Source organism: Panthera onca, chromosome A1 (assembly GCF_046562875.1).
Source record: "Panthera onca isolate mPanOnc1 chromosome A1, mPanOnc1 haplotype 2, whole genome shotgun sequence".
Taxonomy (NCBI): Eukaryota; Metazoa; Chordata; class Mammalia; order Carnivora; family Felidae; genus Panthera; species Panthera onca.
The window spans coordinates 17,160,089-17,176,980 of record NC_138339.1 but is presented as its reverse complement, the minus strand read 5'-3'; the positions used below and the strand labels follow the sequence as shown (position 1 = coordinate 17,176,980).

Sequence of the window (16,892 nt, the reverse complement as noted above, 5' to 3'; positions counted from 1 at the left end):
TTGAGAGATGCCTCATCTGAAAATTAACAATTTATAGTTCCTTTATAGATTAATATGAAAATTTGATGTTTCCTTTCCAGAAATTCAAATTCATATTTCAATAAACAGGCATCTCTCTCTGCAAAACCTGGAAATGTAGTTCTTTTGAAAAATAATCTGTGCTGGAAAATTGCATGTCATTTTGGGAAAAGACCAATCACAAACAGTAATTACACAGAAAATCAAGCCACAGAAACATCCGTTTCCCTTACAGTTAAGAGTCCTTACTGCTCTGAAATGTACACAGGAAAACCAAATGGGGGACGAATGTTCCTGACACTTCAGAGAAAAAGTCACTTGAACAACAGCTCAGCTGACATAATCAAACATATGCAAACCTGGAAAGGAACAAGACGACTGTTTTTCATATTAGTTCAGCTGTCAAGAAAGTGTAAAATAAAACTATCATTCTTCACTGCATGATGATTTTTTTTTCAAATCATTATTTGTTCGTTTTGCAACTTCAACAGCTAACTTGCAGGCTGTGTTCCATGACATTGAAGGACTACGAAATCACATTCATGATAGTGTAAAGGGAGATGTCAAGAGAGTATGGTGGCATTTGGATTAATTTCTATTATTAGATGCAATTTGTGACCAAATAATTCAAGGTGTATTTTTTCACAGCATTTTAATCAAGATGAATATTTACTAATGAGTCATTTTAGGGGACTTTTAATTTTAAAAATCAGTGCCAGCTTTTCTAAGGGTTAGACTGCTTATAACTTTAGTTTTTTTGTTGTTTGTTTTTGTTTTTGTTTTGTTTTGCAATTTATAGTTAATGCCTAAGACCTTAATGATTTCTATTTCCTTTCAATGTCTAACTTCCTTTACAGCAAAATTCCATGTTTGGTTTATGTAACTACAGTACATTTGTTATTTGCAAACAAAAAGTGCTCAGTGGTAAACATTGCCTGCTGTATAAGAATAAGTTAAATTCCAGGGTGCCTGGGTGGCTCAGTCAGTTGAACTTCCGACTTTGGATTAGGTCATGATCTCACGGTCTGTGAGTTTGAGCCCCGGGTCGGACTCTGTGCTGACAGCTCAGAGCCTGGAGCCTGCTTCAGATTCTGTGTCTCCCTCTCTCTCTGACCCTCCCCTGTTCATGCTCGGTCTCTCCTGTCTCAAAAATAAATAAACATTAAAAAAATTAAAAAAAAAGGATAAGTTAAATTCCTATTCTCTGTTTTCTGTAGAACTCCTATTTTCTTCCATAGTGTCAGATGAACTTAACGTGTAATAAGATGAAGGAATCAGCCTATAGGAGTGTAGATCTAAACTGAGATGAACCCGTGAGTGTCTGATGATGGATGGCGGAAGAAGTTGTTATTGAAATTTGTCTCAGGACCCTAACCTAGTATTGGATATTTTTAACTGAGGCCCAGTGCATCTGAAATTCCAAGCAGGTAGAACATTTTGAGTGGAGATCTCTTCCAGGAATTGCCCCTCGCAGGGAAAACATGACAAGATTAAGGAAAGCTCCTATAGAGTTCTCATAGGTGACCCAAGCAAATGTGTTCTAGGCAGATGGTGATCTTAGGAGATCTGCACTCATCTATCCAACAGTTCTCAGGATCAACTGAGAGACAAAATTATTGGACTTATGCTTATTCTTTTTCCTATGAACTTCCTTTTTATAGGCTCATAAAAATATGATGACATACTACAAAAGGAAAGTCAGCAATATTCTACGTACTAAGGCAGGTTTTTGTCAAGAATAAAATAGGATCAAATGATCGAAGAATTCCTAAAAAGCATTCCTCATTTGTGGGGTCAAAACACATACAACATTTGAAGATCCAACAAAAAGAAATTCCGTTTTAGGTCTAACACAAAACTTATTTTCACTATGATCAAGGAGGCTTTCAAATGGATGATTCAAAAGGCTTAAGAGAAACTCTGTTTCTGGGTTAAAAAACTTGAGTCATAATGGGAAGAGGGTCTTGGCTAGTTCCTGTAAAGCCCCCAGGGATGTTGCTTAGTGACTCCCCAAAAGACCAACTAAAACATGTTGAGTAAGCAAAGCTAAATAAAATAGAAGTACAACTACAGAGGAAAACACTACCTTGACAGGGTGGTGTTTTAGAAGAGTAGATGACGAGGTGATATTTATAGGCCATAGGAGTGTGGGTTCAAGTGGATACGTAGGCCTTTCAAGGCCAGTAACTGATTAGAATAGGTAAAATCCATGACATAAGTACTGAGGATTGAGGGACACTTTTAGATGAGAGCCTTGAAGTGAGTCTTCATAAGTAAACCGCTATTTAATAAACAGCTATCTGCCCAGGTGAGAAATCTATTGTCTGAAAAGAGAATTGTTTGCTCACACAAATTGGTTTGCAGAAATTTCCTGAAGCAAACAATAAAGTTATTTATTGGTTTACCATCCTACCTTCCTGAAAAAATAATATGAAATAAATTTTTAAATCATGTTGACATAGACAGTCTCAGGTTTTATTTCTAATAGTTAAGCTATGTAAATACAGGTAGTCTAAAGTTTCTATGTACTGTTGATTAACACTATCCAGCGAAGATATTACTTTTATTTACTATGAGCTTCAGCTGAAAATCTAAAACAAACAAACAAACAAACAAACAAACAAAAAACTTAATTTCTTCTCTTTAATGAGATTATTGTAGCTGTGATAATCAGCGGGCTGTGCGTATGTGAGGAGTGTGCTTACTCTGTCAACATATTCCAAAACATCTTCTCTAAAATTTCAATTTTGAGTGAATGGGAGAACTGTTACATTGTTTAAGTCTTTTATTACTTAAATCCTATATTACTTCAATTGATTGCTCTGTATTTTTATGGCCAAGTTTTTGATATGTTGTCATGAATTTAAATGAAAAATCTGTTCAGCATGAAAACAGGAGTATTTATTTTCCAAAAGGATTCTCCACCATATGTCATTTACAGAACAGAGTCAATTCTTCAGGGCGTAGACGTGTACATTTCCTTCTGTTGGTGTGGAAGTAAGCAAAATGCCGACGATTGTACATTCTTCACAGGATTCTCTGCAGCTTCAGGTAAAACTGTTAAGATGCAGAAAAATAAAAATAAGCTGCTAGAGATTCATAATTACAAATCGGGAAATAAATGTAGAATCATTGCTTGAATTTCATATTTCTCTCTAGGGAATTAAAAGCAGCATATAAACATTGTTTACAAATGTCGATATAGTCCTATGCTGATTCCATATGTGAGCAATTGACCTTCTGTCGAAGTCACTGCTGCATTTGTTTTTCAGACTGGAAAGTACTTGTCTGCCAGAAATTTTGATTTCTTCATCTGAAATGAGGGGATAATATATCTGAAAGCGTATATATTTTCTAGCATGAAAACATTGCTTTTGTATTCTGACTAATATATGACTGAAAAAAACTCATATTTAAAAGAATCTAGGGAACAAGGTGCCATATCCAAGATAAATTGTACGATAAGTACATATTCCATGAATTTATACCAAATAAATATTTCACAAATAATAATAAAGGAACTATTTTACAGCCTCATTCCCACAACTAATAGCAATGGTGCACACACACTCATATGTGACTATATATATACATATATGTATATATATAGTCACATATTATATATAAGGAGAGATGGTTCCATGCATATCATTAGCACTGTCTTCATCGTCATTAGTACCACCATAGAGCTGTTACTTCTTTTTTATATATGATCATGTGTGTATGTGCATGTGTATTCCAGGTACAATCGAGAATTTCTGCATCATTTCAAATATGCTGCTCTCTTATTACCAGATCAGTAAAAGGTAGTTTATGAATTATAAAATTATACACATAGACATCTTCTACTTGTTCAATATTCATTAAAGCTCAAAAAATATTTGGATTTCCATTCAAAACTCTTCCCTATCTCTTTGTCTATCTTCTTTAATTTTCACTGTTGCTCAATAGCTACCTTTTTGTCAAACAAATTCCAACATTAGGCTGCCCAACCTTGGTCTCAGAGTAGTCATACATATTACCGTATTAAGGCCTTGTCCTCCCTAAAGTCTTGACCACAAAAAAAAATGTAAGAAGGAAAAATACTGCAAATGTCAAATAAAGGCCCATTCTATAGTGTAATTGGTAAAGCCCTGAACTGATCGTCATAATCCATTATAAGGTAATCAAGCAACTGAAGAGATTGGAAAGTATTATAAAAACTTTATTGCAATTAATCTTCATGGTCATTAGTCTATAGGAAGGTACTGTGTAATCGTACCCCTCTTTTTGCTTTCTCTTTAATGCCATATTTAAATATAAACTGATGGAATTCATGAGATATAAAGTGACATAAAAACAATGTTCTTCTGGCTTTCCAGTGGATCTTATTTCATCTAGGAAGTACATTTCCTCCATATGTGTGTGATAATTATAGTCTCATAATTTGGATTTATTGAAGCTTGTTTTTAAGGAGCTTTGGGGCTGATAGCAGGGTCTCCTTTTCCTCTTGTATTTTCATTTGACCAGCTTTATTGTCTGTGACTTCCCCACATTACTAACATAATTACTGTGACCAGTGCTTTGATTGTTCAATATAAATGTGGAAAGAGATGAGTCATATTATTAGATAAAACACTGGAGACAACATATTATTAAATAAAGATATATTAATCAGCCAGGAAAAAAGTAGTAATACTCCTGGAGGGTCATTTCCAATAGTTGATATAATTATCATTGCAATGGCCATATAAATGAGCAAAAAGCTAAAATAAAAGAAGAAAAAAACCAGAATAGCTTAATAGTAACTTCTTGCTTTGATTTCACTTGAATTTTGTTTATTTAATACTATATACAAGTATCATTTTTGTTAAATGGCATTGATAGGACACTCATGATGAAGTAGAAAATTTAGAAGAAATATTTGAAGACCACACTTACAACATCATTAACTAAACTTAACTCAAATGCCCAAGTGTAGACTTGACCAGTAATATACCTATGAAGGAAGCTGGAAAACAATCTGAATGACACATATTTAGATTTGAACAGAGGCAGAGAAATATCATGTTCTTGGAAAAGACTCAAAATAATAAATGTGTCATTTCTCCTTAAATAAACTATATCTTTCATGGTATTACAAAACAGTATTTTTCGTGTTTACTTTCCCGGAGTTAGGTAAGTTGACCGAAATTGACTCAGAGGGGTAAAGAAGCAGAAATATGAAGTCAAAGTATCTGTAGGACAATGCTCTCCCTAAAGGCTCCAAGAGAGGATCCTTCCCATCTTTGTTTTTTTTTCTTCCCTCTTAGCTTCTGATGTTGGCAGTAATCCGTGATGCTCCTTGTAAATGCATCCCTCTAATCTCTACTCTCTTCACACAAGCGTCCCTTCATATGTCTGAGCTTTCACATTGGCCTCCTCCTCTGCATGTCTATATTTCTTCTTTTCTTATAAAGACACCAGCCATATTGTATTAGGTCTCATCTTAACCAGGTTACATCTATGAAGATCCTATTTCCAAATAAGGGCACAGTCCTGGAAACTGAGGGTTGGAATTTCAGTGTATTTTGGGGTGACACAATTCAAACCACAGCACCATCCTAATGTTTCACTCACTAATGAATTAATATGTATTGACATATAAATATTTTTACATTTACATGGTGACTTTCTTTTATTTTAAAAAATTTTTTTTTAATGTTTATTTATTTTTGAGACAGAGAGAGACAGAGCATGAGCAGGGGAGGGTTAGAGAGAGAGGGAGACACAGAATCTGAAGCAGGCTCCAGGCTCTGAGCACAGCGCCCGACGAGGGGCTCGAGCTCACGGACCTTGAGATCATGACCTGAGCCGAAGTCTGACGCTTAACTGACTGAGCCACCCAGGCGCCCCTACATGGTGACTTTCTAAATTATACTGTGTTGTATAGTTTGGTCCACCAAGAGGACCAAATGGAATCACCTACCTTAATCAATTCTACTATGTTGCCTAAGCAGTGAACGCCATTGATGCTCAAATACAAGAATACCTTTCATTTTACCTGTAGAAGAAAAGTAATAGAATCCACCTTTGTTAATTTCCTGTTTCTCTCTTTTTATCCTGACTTCTCTTTTTGTTGTTCTTGCTATGTCTGGTTATTGGTGTAGGAGCAGAAAATGTTTCCTTTATTCTCTTCTGGGTTCTTTGGCTGGTCTAATAATTAAATTGACATAAAACAGATTAACACGATAAAAACAAATTTAATTTTGTACTTATAGGAGCCCCACCAAAAATATGAGCCTCGAGGGAATAACCAAGCAGGCAGATTTTTTACATTTTAGACAGAAAAACAAAAAAAAAATTGTGAAGAACTGATAAAACAAAGAAGTTGGGGTATGGGCTGGTAAATTAGTGAGGTATTAACAAGTTTTGTTGGCATAGCCTCTTTGGCCTTAAATTTCCTATTTTTCATAGTAAGGATGTTTTCTGCCTTCCTGGTACAGGGAAGGTGCCTTTCATATGGGAGGTTTATTTCCTACTTTTACCAAGACAAAGAATGGTCAGAGTGTCCTTCTTGCACTGGCTGTTTTGTAAGTAACTTTAATTCAAAATAATCATTATGCTAAAATGGCATATCATGGGGTAACATATTCTGCCCTCCTTTATAGTCAGTTTTGGTTCTAATTCTGATTAGTGCATGGCCACTGAACTACTCTCCACTGTTATAGCAATGGTTAATTTCTTCAGGACAATGTTGAATAGAAATAGGGAAGGGGAACAGCTTTGCCTTATTCTTAATCTCAGGTTAAAAAAAAAAAAAATCTCAAGTGAAGAGTTTTTAACATATCATAATTTAGTGTGATGCTAATGGAAATGTTTACAGATGACTTTTGACAGGTTGAGGAAGCTATTAACTATTCCTAGCTTGCTGAGAATTCTTAAAAATTAATGCTGAATTTTGACATTTTTTTTTCTTCTATGTACATGATTATATGTTTGTCCTTTCACATTGTTATTTTGGTGAATGAGACTGATTTTTTTTTCAAATGCTGATTTTACTTTTCATTTAAGATAATATTTTATTACGGGACACCTGGGTGGCTCAGTCAGTTAGGTGGCTGACTTCAGCTCAGATCATGATCTCATGGTTCATGGGTTCGAGCCCCACGTCAGGCTCTGTGCTGACAGCTCAGAGCCTGGAACCTGCTTCGGAATCTGTGACTCCCCCTATCTCTCTGTCCCCTTCCCAGCTCATGCTCTGTCTCTGTCTCTCAAAAATTAAATAAACGTTCAAAAAAATTAAAAACAAAAGATAGTATTTTATTACTTCTAATGCTTTTCACAGAGGTGGAAGCTGGAACTGATTAGTGAGTATTTTAAGAGATTTTGCACATTAATTTTTTAAAAAGAAAAATACATTAATATAATTTTAAAACTATGTTAAAATTCCAATTTTGAGTTGATAGAGCAGCAAATGAAGTCTACAGTATGGAATACAAACTTTAGAAACTTTTCAATATAGAAAAAAATGAAAAGAACTAGAAAGAGAACAGGAGAAATAGATATACAATATGAGAGGGATGGAATAAAACACGAGTATGCACATCAAAAACAAAAATCTAAGAGATTTAAATACTATTCACATACAAACAGAGACAATATAAAAGAAAATTTCATGAGCTGTTTTTTTTTTAACATAGCTGAATTTGTGTATCAGAATGTGAACTAGATTTCTGACTACATAATAAAAATAGACCCTTTTCTAAAAATATCTTATAACATTTAAAATACAATGATAACAAAAATATATCTACAATAATGACGCAGGATTAATATTTTGATTTCTGTAGTATAATATGTCTGGATAGCCTTAAACTTTTTTTTTTTTTTAATCTAACATCTAGAGGTTGGAAGAACTCTCTGTTGGGATTCGAAAAATATTTGCATACAAAATTTTATGCTCTGTATTTGTAAAAATGGAAAGTTTTTAAAAGTATTATATCTCCATTTGAAAAAAAATAAATGGTAAAAAAGGAACATGTGAATAACATTAACCAAAATAAGGGACTAAAAAATAAGATTAAAAAAATGATTGAAAGTACTATTTATGATTACATAAATTTAACTAAAACTATGGTTACTGTATTGAATAGAATTAAAAATATTTTTGCAAAGGTATATGATTAAAGTATTATAGTATTATGGGACTTATCACAGATTAAAAAATAAATAAGAGAATAATTTATTTCTTAATGCTTAACCTTAGTACATTTAGTGCTTTTACTTGTTTACATTATAAATGAGAATTATTTATTTGAAATATTGAAAGACATGAAATATATGAAGCTCCATTTAAAAATAAAAACAGCAGCTAATATAATTACAAGTATTAAAAGTGTTGTAAGCTCATAAAAGCTTTATGAAAAAGGTAAAAGCTCTATGTCATTTCTCACAATAAATACAAACCATATAATTTTCCTAAAAGAGATGTAAATCAAAATTTAACAAGGGAGAAGTCATTCTTAAACTATATGATTCGCATTGCTTAAAAAAATATATGTTTGAAGATATATTGAGACATACTGTGAAAAAAGAAAGTGAAAAGAAAGTGGACCTGATATCAATGTGCAAAGAAGAATTCATAACAACATTGCATTAAACATGCATCAATGTATTGATAAAAGCCTGAGAGGGCGCTGTGATGCACTGTTATTGATTCTTATAGACATATTAATGCTAGAATGTCAAATATATAAATTAGGCAATTTATAGTAAAAAAAAAAAAAAAAAAAAAAGGAACTGGCAGACATGAAATGAAATGTAAGCCTTTCCACATTAAAAGGCTTTCTGGGGCACCTGGGTGGTTCAGTCGGTTAAGCGTCTGACTTTGGCTCAGGTCATGATCTCATGGTTTATAAGTTCAAGCCCCGCGTTGGGCTCTGTGCTGATGGCTCAGACCCTGGAGCCTGCTTCCAATTCTGTGTCTCCCTCTCTCTCTCTGCCCTCTCCTGTCTGCATTCTGTCTCTCTCTCAAAAATAAATGAACATTAAAAAAAAAAAAAAAAAAAAAAAAAAAAAGCTTTCTAAGTTGCCCATGCTTTTCTAGTGACCTGTTTGGTAATGGAGTATAGGAAAGGGTGTCCAGATTTTGTAGATAAGCACAGTATTGAACCAGATCTCAGTGTTGAGTTTGATAGAAATAAAGCACAGACCACATATTTAATTCTACAGTTGGTAAAACCTGAGTCCCCTTGAAAATACGACCAGCATAAAAGGAGAGAAAAGAAATGTGATTAAAACTGGGGTATATGATTGGATCAATTGTTTCAGACTGATTAAAGATTACTCCTAGAAGATAGTTTTAAAGTTTGGCTTTATGGTTTCCTTCATCTTTCAGTCTGATTTAAAACATCACTTTAAATGACTCTGCAGAGTATAAAAATATCAAATCATTGTGTGGTACACCTGAAACTAAAATAATGTTGTATGTCAATTAGACTTCAAGAAATAAATGACTATTTTTAAATATTAGAATAAAATCAACTCATATGTCCATTTCTTATTTTAATTTACTTCTACAAAAATATTAAAAAGTAAAATTAAAGCAACTCGAGTTGGCAAAAATAAGCTCTCTTCTTTTGGGTGGAAATGGATAGTGAAAACAGTAAGATAAACCTAAATGCAGTTTATTTCCACAAATTGGAGCTTCTTTTTAAGCTTCAGAGAAGTCACTGAAGAATTTTAATTAAGGAGTCAACAGTGACAAATTTGTGCCATCAATTGGACACTCAAGACAATATAGAAACATACTTCTCAAGTTACAATGAGTATATAAATAACCTGGGATTTTATTAAAATGAAGATTTAATAGAGTTTAGAGTGAAGCCTAATAGTCTGAATTTCTAATGGATTAAATTAACAAAGATGAGGAGGAAAATTTTGGTTACTTTACTGCATATGTATTCACAAGCATAGGCAAACACATATTGTTTAAACTATCACTCTGGTAAGAAAAAACATGTATTTTAGAAGACATTTTTTTTTTAGATTCAGATTGATTTATTATTATAATAATAGAATCTTTTGACTGTACATAACTCTATATTCCAAACAGCTAGAAACTTTTGAGTAGTAATTGTTCACCATCTAATAACATTTTTCCTGGATATCTAATGCACTTTTGGACAAAATAGCTGCCTTCCAGTGATTTCCAATTTATCCAATTTTCCAGCATCTTGTCTACCCACACAATGACAGATTACTGTTTCATTCTGTCTACTCTGAACAGCTAAGCCAATTGTTTTCAATCTTTTTTTTTTTTTTTTTCCTTCAGCAGTCTTTCTCTTAAAACCTTTAGAGTGGTTCCTGGAGGGATTTCTTTTTAAATCTCTCTTTAAATGTTTATAGATAGACTTCTCTCATCATCCAGAGTAACCGACAGAGAGATAATGATAATTGCCTTTGCATTAGGGCAAGTTCTATTGTTTCCTTCATCTTGGCAGTCTGATTTAAAACACCTTTATAGATCTGATAACTTAGTTTAGAGGTTCAGAAAATTTAGGGACACAGAGTTTCCATGTCTATTTGGTAAATTATTATTACGTATTACTAACCTATCTAAACTCTGTGGTCTCCTTAAAATAACAAAATGGAAATAGTGAATACTATGTACAACAAGAGTTTTCTTAAGAAGAGATCTGCTTCAGCAGTTGGTCGGTAATTTAATGCAAAATCGTCGATAGTTCCAAATGCTGTTTAGGAATGAGTCTGAGCAGGGAAATTATAAAGTGGGAGTTCTCCCTACAGAACATCAATAATCACCTACTGATTTGGGGATGGACCAGTCTCCATTATGCCTCCAAAGGCTATCACCTGACAATTCAACTACTTTTCCTGCTTCTAAGAGGAAGTGTGCCGGGTGATTCCATTCTCCTATGCAAATTTCCAGAAAGCCCTTATAAAGATTTACATTAAAATTACATGATATCATGGGGCGCCTGGGTGGCTCAGTCAGTTAAGCGGCCAACTTCGGCTCAGGTCATGATCTCACGGTCCCGTGAGTTCGAGCCCCACGTCGGGCTCTGGGCTGACAGCTCAGAGCCTGGAGCCTATTTCAGATTCTGTGTCTCCCTCTCTCTGACCCTCCCCCGTTCATGCTCTGTCTCTCTCTCTGTCTCAAAAATAAATAAACGTTAAAAAAAAAATAAAAATAAAAATAAAAAAAATCACATGATGTCAAGTGCTAGCCATTACTTTTTTGTTCAATGATAGCCTCTCGGAAAAATATTTGATGAGATCTCTAATTTATTTAATTATTGAACAATGCAGTCAATATTGTTTATCATATATCAATACTTTTATGTGGCTTTGTAATGTTCTGTGAAGTAGATAGTGCAACAACCCATTTGAATAAACATTATATTCTTGCCAAGTGACTTATCTAAGGTCACTGAAGAAACCACAATATTAACTTCTTGACTCTTGGCTCACTGTCATATCTAATAAAGTATTTTTTCATTAAAAATATCCATGGGACAGGGGTACCTGGCTGGCTCAGTCAGTTAAGTGTCCAGCTCTTGATTTCGGCTCAGGTCATGATCTTGGGGTTTTGTGAGCTCAAGCCCCGCATCAGGCTCCGTGCTAACAGTGCAGAGCCTGATTGAGATTCTCTGTCTCCCTCTCTGTCTGCCACCCCCCACCCCGACTCATGCTGTCTCTATCTCTCTCAAAATAAATAAATAAAAGTAAACATAATTAAAAAATAAATACAGGGGGAGTGCCGGAAGATGGCGGCGGAGGAGGACTCGGGGCTCACAGCGCGTCCTGCCGATCACTTAGATTCCACCTACACCTGCCTAAAGAACCCAGAAAACCGCCAGAGGATTAGCAGAACGAGTCTCCGGAGCCAAGCACAGAGGAGAGGCCCACGGAAGAGGGTGGGAAGGGCGGCGAGGCGGTGCGCGCTCCACGGACTGGCGGGAGGGAGCCGGGGCGGAGGGGCGGCTCGCCGGCCAAGCGGAGCCCCCGAGTCTGGCTGGCAAAAGCGGAGGGGCCGGACGGACTGTGTTCCGACAGCAAGCGCGACTTAGCGTCTGGGAGGTCATAAGTTAACAGCTCTGCTCGGAAAGCGGGAAGGCTGGAGGACAAAGGGAGGGAGAGCTGCTGAGCCCCCGGAAGGCAGAGCTCAGCTTGGCGGGGAACAAAGGCGCCAGCGCCATCTCCCCCGCCCATCCCCCAGCCAAAATCCCAAAGGGAACCGGTTCCTGCCAGGGAACTTGCTCGCTCCGCGCAAACACCCAGCTCTGTGCTTCTGCGGAGCCAAACCTCCGGCAGCGGATCTGACTCCCTCCCGCTGCCACAGGGCTCCTCCTGAAGTGGATCACCGAAGGAGAAGCGAGCTAAGCCTGCCCCTCCAGCCCCCGTGCACCTTGCCTACCCACCCCAGCTAATACGCCAGATCCCCAGCAACACAAGCCTGGCAGTGTGCAAGTAGCCCAGACGGGCCACGCCACCCCACAGTGAATCCCGCCCCTAGGAGAGGGGAAGAGAAGGCACACACCAGTCTGACTGTGGCCCCAGCAGTGGGCTGGGGGCAGACATAGGGTCGGACTGCGGCCCCGCCCACTAACTCCAGTTATACACCACAGCACAGGGGAAGTGCCCTGCAGGTCCTCACCACGCCAGGGACTCTCCAAAATGACCAAACGGAAGAATTCCCCTCAGAAGAATCTCCAGGAAATAACAACAGCTAATGAACTGATCAAAAAGGATTTAAATAATATAACAGAAAGTGAATTTAGAATAATAGTCATAAAATTAATCGCTGGGCTTGAAAACAGTATACAGGACAGCAGAGAATCTCTTGCCACAAAGATCGAGGGACTAAGGAACAGTCACGAGGAGCTGAAAAACGCTTTAAACGAATTGCAAAACAAAATGGAATCCACGATGGCTCGGCTTGAAGAGGCAGAGGAGAGAATAGGTGAACTAGAAGATAAAGTTATGGAGAAAGAGGAAGCTGAAAGAAAGAGGGATAAAAAAATCCAGGAGTATGAGGGGAAAATTAGAGAACTAAGTGATACACTAAAAAAAAATAATATACGCATAATTGGTATCCCAGAGGAGGAAGAGAGAGGGAAGGGTGCTGAAGGGGTACTTGAACAAATTATAGCTGAGAACTTCCCTGAACTGGGGAAGGAAAAAGGCATTGAAATCCAAGAGGCACAGAGAACTCCCTTCAGACGTCACTTGAATCGATCTTCTGCACGACATATCATAGTGAAACTGGCAAAATACAAGGATAAAGAGAAAATTCTGAAAGCAGCAAGGGATAAACGTGCCCTCACATATAAAGGGAGACCTATAAGACTCGTGACGGATCTCTCCTTTGAAACTTGGCAGGCCAGAAAGGCTTGGCACGATATCTACAGTGTGCTAAACAGAAAAAATATGCAGCCGAGAATCCTTTATCCAGCAAGTCTGTCATTTAGAATAGAAGGAGAGATAAAGGTCTTCCCAAACAAACAAAAACTGAAGGAATTTGTCACCACGAAACCAGCCCTACAAGAGATCCTAAGGGGGATCCTGTGAGACAAAGTACCAGAGACATCACTACAAGCATAAAACATACAGACATCACAATGACTCTAAACCCATATCTTTCTATAATAACACTGAATGTAAATGGATTAAATGCACCAACTAAAAGACATAGGGTTTCAGAATGGATAAAAAAACAAGACCCATCTATTTGCTGTCTACAAGAGACTCATTTTAGACCTGAGGACACCTTTAGATTGAGAGTGAGGGGATGGAGAACTATTTATCATGCTCCTGGAAGCCAAAAGAAAGCTGGAGTAGCCATACTTATATCAGACAAACTAGACTTTAAATTAAAGGCTGTAACAAGAGATGAAGAAGGGCATTATATAATAATCACAGGGTCTATCCACCAGGAAGAGCTAACTATTATAAATGTCTATGCGCCAAATACCCGAGCCCCCAGATATATAAAACAATTACTCATAAACATAAGCAACCTCATTGATAAGAATGTGGTCATTGCAGGGGACTTTAACACCCCACTTACAGAAATGGATAGATCATCTAGACACACAGTCAATAAAGAAACAAGGGCCCTGAATGATACATTGGATCAGATGGACTTGACAGATATATTTAGAACTCTGCATCCCAAAGCAACAGAATATACTTTCTTCTCGAGTGCACATGGAACATTCTCCAAGATAGATCATATACTGGGTCACAAAACAGCCCTTCATAAGTTTACAAGAATTGAAATTATACCATGCATACTTTCAGACCACAATGCTATGAAGCTTGAAATCAACCACAGGAAAAAGTCTGGAAAACCTCCAAAAGCATGGAGGTTAAAGAACACCCTACTAACGAATGAGTGGGTCAACCAGGCAATTAGAGAAGAAATTAAAACATATATGGAAACAAACGAAAATGAAAATACAACAATCCAATCGCTCTGGGATGCAGCGAAGGCAGTCCTGAGAGGAAAATACATTGCAATCCAGGCCTATCTCAAGAAACAAGAAAAATCCCAAATACAAAATCTAACAGCACACCTAAAGGAAATAGAAGCAGAACAGCAAAGGCAGCCTAAACCCATCAGAAGAAGAGAAATAATAAAGATCAGAGCAGAAATAAACAATATAGAATCTAAAAAAACTGTAGAGCAGATCAACGAAACCAAGAGTTGGTTTTTTGAAAAAATAAACAAAATTGACAAACCTCTAGCCAGGCTTCTCAAAAAGAAAAGGGAGATGACCCAAACAGATAAAATCATGAATGAAAATGGAATGATTACAACCAATCCCTCAGAGATACAAACAATTATCAGGGAATACTATGAAAAATTATATGCCAGCAAATTGGACAACCTGGAAGAAATGGACAAATTTCTAAACACCCACACTCTTCCAAAACTCAATCAGGAGGAAATAGAAAGCTTGAACAGACCCATAACCCGCGAAGAAATTGAATCGGTTATCAAAAATCTCCCAACAAATAAGAGTCCAGGACCAGATGGCTTCCCAGGGGAGTTCTACCAGACTTTTAAAGCAGAGATAATACCTATCCTTCTCAAGCTATTCCAAGAAATAGAAAGGGAAGGAAAACTTCCAGACTCATTCTATGAAGCCAGTATTACTTTGATTCCTAAACCAGACAGAGACCCAGTAAAAAAAGAGAACTACAGGCCAATATCCCTGATGAATATGGATGCAAAAATTCTTAATAAGATACTAGCAAATCGAATTCAACAGCATATAAAAAGAATTATTCACCATGATCAAGTGGGATTCATTCCTGGGATGCAGGGCTGGTTCAACATTCGCAAATCGATCAACGTGATACATCACATTAACAAAAAAAAAGAGAAGAACCATATGATCCTGTCAATCGATGCAGAAAAGGCCTTTGACAAAATCCAGCACCCTTTCTTAATAAAAACCCTTGAGAAAGTCGGGATAGAAGGAACATACTTAAAGATCATAAAGGCCATTTATGAAAAGCCCACAGCTAACATCATCCTCAACGGGGAAAAACTGAGAGCTTTTTCCCTGAGATCAGGAACACGACAGGGATGCCCACTGTCACCGCTGTTGTTTAATATAGTGCTGGAAGTTCTAGCATCAGCAATCAGACAACAAAAGGAAATCAAAGGCATCAAAATTGGCAAAGATGAAGTCAAGCTTTCGCTTTTTGCAGATGACATGATATTATACATGGAAAATCCGATAGACTCCACCAAAAGTCTGCTAGAACTGATCCATGAATTCAGCAAAGTTGCAGGATACAAAATCAACGTGCAGAAATCAGTTGCATTCTTATACACTAACAATGAAGCAACAGAAAGACAAATGAAGAAACTGATCCCATTCACAATTGCACCAAGAAGCATAAAATACCTAGGAATAAATCTAACCAAAGATGTAAAAGATCTGTATGCTGAAAACTATAGAAAGCTTATGCAGGTAATTGAAGAAGATATAAAGAAATGGAAAGACATTCCCTGCTCATGGATTGGAAGAATAAATATTGTCAAAATGTCAATACTACCCAAAGCTATCTACACATTCAATGCAATCCCAATCAAAATTGCACCAGCATTCTTCTCGAAACTAGAACAAGCAATCCTAAAATTCATATGGAACCACAAAAGGCCCCGAATAGCCAAAGTAATTTTGAAGAAGAAGACCAAAGCAGGAGGCATCACAATCCCAGACTTAAGCCTCTACTATCACCTTTAACTTTTGAAAACTAATTTAAACTCAGAAGAAAAAAAAAAGGAAGTGAAATTTTGTTTCCATTATGACATTTCTGTGTTATTTTTAACTTTTAAAATATCTTTTATAATATTACTTCATAATATTTATACAGTTTATAATACATTATAGAAATATGTGTTGATTGAGTGTTGGAGATAAAAGCTAAAACTTCTGACAAATGTATTTTACTTGGAAATTCAGTCAATACATTATCAGACATGTATTATATACATGGCAAGATTATAATGTCAACCAATGTGACTTTGTGTAGAGCACACGGTATTTTGAACACCAGTGAATAGTTGGGAAAATATGAGGTAAAATTATGCAATATTAGTGTGGATAATACCAGAAGGTCATGGTTCTTCTTGACATACAATCGGTAGAAAATACTTTTTTTTTCTTTTAAATAGTGTAGTTATAAGATGTCAGGGGATGAAAAAAAAGGAAAAATTGTTTGTCACTTTTAAATAACTTGAGAATGTTGGCCTTTTCAAAATTGTAGTTGTTTCAAAATGTGTTTTAATTCTTAGCAATCATCTTTATACTAGCAGAGTTATTGCCTAGGGCTCCTTGAATTAAAATAAACAAGTCAGAGATAAATACTTTCCA

The 16,892-nt window shown here is 36.3% G+C and overlaps 1 long non-coding RNA gene across 1 annotated transcript in view; it reads right to left on the bottom strand.

The window, feature by feature from the left end:
* Positions 1-2,928: 2,928 nt before the first annotated feature.
* The window catches only part of LOC132680099 (uncharacterized), a 43,760-nt gene continuing 29,796 nt past the window's right edge, over positions 2,929-16,892 (bottom strand). Inside the window, exon 3 of the long non-coding RNA XR_009610513.3 lies at positions 2,929-3,075. This is a non-coding gene — a long non-coding RNA (uncharacterized LOC132680099). The remainder of the gene's footprint in view (positions 3,076-16,892) is intronic.